Raw genomic sequence first — 3612 nt, forward strand, 5'->3', positions numbered from 1 at the left:
CCTGGCCATGCCGGGCCGGAAGAAAGTATAAAACGAGGAAACAAATAATGCTCTAACCAGTATGTTGGTGGGTGATAAACGACACAGTTACAAGTTCCTCAAATATATATGTCAAAACATTTCCTTACTTTACATATCGTATTAGATTTTAACACTTGCCCCAGGATCTCACTAGGCAGTTGCATAGGGTCAATAAAGTAAAATGTGAGTAAATATTTTTATTCCTATTGAATGAGTCCCTTTGCTGTATCTATTCAGTAACATTTTCCACTTTAAGCAACCTACAACACCATGATTACCTATAATGTTTTAACTACTATATTTTATTTTTAACTTTATTGCATTCTGCTTATCCATTTGCTTGTATTTTACGATTACTTGATTCATTTTCTTCACACAAAAAATATAACAAGAACAATTTGGCTATTTATGACTATACACAGTTTCAATGTTAGAAAAATTACAAAACACAGAAATATACGAGATAAAATATATGAATATGATGACTGTGGCTTTGAAGTCCCTTGCTTTGGGATTAAAGAAGCCTTACAAATTCTATGTATCAAATCCTACACTGTGGCCCTTTCTTTGCCTTTCTATGTTTTCGGTTAATGCTTATTCAAAGCAGATTTCTTTTTGAACTTATGTAAAGCAAAACAAATGCTCGGTCATTAACCTTATTAAACGACAATGCAATGCTATAGGATAGCGTTATGACTTTGAACTAAAATAGTCTAGTAGTTTATTTGTACTTGTCGTTTAAAGCAAGATTGCACAATAGGCTATCTATGATGTTCCCACTGCATAGATGGAACACTGCACACTAATCTTATAAGCCCGCGGGGGATAACCATTTATTATTAAGTGTGGTGATATTTAATTAATAGTAGAGATAGACAAGGATTCCAAATAATTCACGGGCCGTAAAACCACCCTATCGACATTCCTAAGCAAAAACTAGTCATTCAAAGTGTTGGTTACGATATATTATGCACATATATGCTAATAATACGCTAAAAAGGTCGCTAATATTTCCCGTATAACAATTCGAAATATCTAAAACAGTAATTTTTTTTTGTCTACTACCTACCTACCTACCTGTTCACGTAGGCGGAGCTAGCGCCTAGACGGCTCGCACTGTCACTACAAGATTTATCCAGCTTACTTGACTGATCTGTGAGTATCCACTTTTGATATTCCGATAAATATATACAGATTTCTTTTTATAAATGGTAAATATATCATACACATACATAAATATATATTTAACCCAACAGATGGCGCTACATATCGATAGTTAGACACATGACAGTAAAATATATACTTTACATAGGTATAACATAAAAGTAAGCAAACAAGAGTGTTAAAAAATTATGAATTTTAATATGATATAGGGATCCTCCTACAAAAAGTAATGAAACAAAAATTGAAATCACGACCACAAATTTATAAATTTGAATCCATACTTTGGCCTACCGATAAGTGTACAGCTGTGAGTGTGATTTTAATTCTTGTAAAAGTTATAGCTACCAGGGATATGACTATAAGGAAAGTTTATAGACGCTGTGTCCATTTCATGGACATATAAAAACTGAACAAATAAATATAAAAAAAAAAATTAAAATGTTAACTGAAAGTAGGGATCGTTGGTTATTCTTAGAATTGCTGTAAGGAGTATCCAAAACAAAATAAATGATGTATTGTGATCCGTATAGCTAAATGAAGCAGTCGAAATTTGCCAACCAAAGTAGGAATTGAAAATTGTTTTAAAGTTATCCAACTAGTATCACTTTACTTGTTTGTGTACTTTTTTATTGCAGCATATATTTTGTTTTGGATCATTTTTATAGCAATTATACGAATAACCAACGACCCCTACTTTCCGTTAGAATCTTTTTTTTTCTATTTATTTACTAAACAATGTTTTTTTTTTCCTCTTTATATATTTTAATGCACAAATTGAAGTTAAACTTTCAATAAATTGAATAGTTTTGCATTTGCTAAGTAAAGACAAGTATAATATTGCCAGTAGCCTGAAGGTGCAAGGTAAGATGTTTCGAGTTACAGCAAATCGCACTGTAATTAATTGAGCAGGAAAACTAGGCTATTCTACATATAGTGTAGAGAATAGTGATAGTTGAAAGAGAATGGCACAAATGTCCCACAGTGGGACAGCCGTAAGTCTACAGATTTACGACGCTAAAATCAGGGGTTCGATTTCCTTCGGTGGACACAACAGGTAGCCCAAAGTGACTTTGCTATGAGTAAACACACACACGTTGATATACATTTTGCTTGTAGTACCTAGAATAGAAACGGGAGGTCCGTGTATTCCGTGATTAAGGTGATTTTTCTATAGTTCACAGATAATGAACATTTTTAGAATTTATATTAATCTAGCATTGCTGTTTCCTATTGTCTTCTATGAATTTTAAATGTATAAAATGTGTTGGCGAACGATGAACCCATGGATTTACAGTCCGAATACGCTAACTCTCAGGCCACGCCCAGTTCTGTCATGCTGATGAATTGTTTTATTATAATGTATAAATTTTGTTTACTTTTTTAACCCTAAAATCAGAAATTTTGGGATTTTGTAGAGGGTTATCACAATGTCCGACAAAGATTAAAAGCATTAAAATTGCGTTTTAACGATAATATAGTATTAGAGTTTTCGAACAATACAATCTTTGTCCTCATCTGTTCACCTCTTGAAGAGTTATCTTCATTTGAAACTAGTTCCTTAACTCTTGCTAAGTATTTACTTATTGAAGACCTGTTTCCAGTACTCAACTAATCAATATACACTAGGTGAACGTCCAAAAATCATATTTATTTTGCAAGACTAAAATGCTTGATATTTACATAAAATATAAACGTCATGGATGCAATCACTTTGGGATCCACGTTGAAATTAAAGCGGTTAGAAGAAGGTCGTTCAAAAAAACCAATAGTATCAAATCAAAACAGGGAAATAAGACTGCGAAGCAGAAGTGATGTTGACAATAAGATAGTTTGTTCTTCTATTTGTAACCACTTTCATTGTCTTAGATCACTCAATGATTGATCAGATGTCAACCAATAAAAGTGACAAGAAGGACGTGAGAAGCATTTATTGTTGTTTTTAGTACAAATTGCACAGAATGTCCTAGATGTCTTGAACACGTGGAATACCATTCTTACTGTGCAAATCTAGGTCAAAATGGAATGACCCTGAGCAAAAGTAACCTTGCTTTAGGAAGACTTTTCAACAACACTAAACAACATTAGGGGACCTTCATTGTGTTTCTCGAAACAAGAGTCGACCCCGAACTTATACGAAGTTGGTTTTGTTTGAAGAAGTGGTCCAGTGAATTTCCTCTTGTTCGAAGTTGCCGTCAAAACGTGTCAGCGTCTGATTGCGAACGATTGTTTCATGACTTTGGGGTTAAAATATGTTTGTTTGTTTTTGAATTTCGCGCAAAGCTACACGAGGGCTATCTGCGCTAGCCGTCCCTAATTTAGCAGTGTAAGACTAGAGGGAAGGCAGCTAGTCATCACCACCCACCGCCAACTCTTGGGCTACTCTTTTACCAACGAATAGTGAGATCGACCGTCACATTATAACGCCCC

The sequence above is a fragment of the Limulus polyphemus genome, unplaced genomic scaffold (genome assembly GCF_000517525.1).
Source record: "Limulus polyphemus unplaced genomic scaffold, Limulus_polyphemus-2.1.2 Scaffold540, whole genome shotgun sequence".
In the NCBI taxonomy this organism is placed as follows: domain Eukaryota; kingdom Metazoa; phylum Arthropoda; class Merostomata; order Xiphosura; family Limulidae; genus Limulus; species Limulus polyphemus.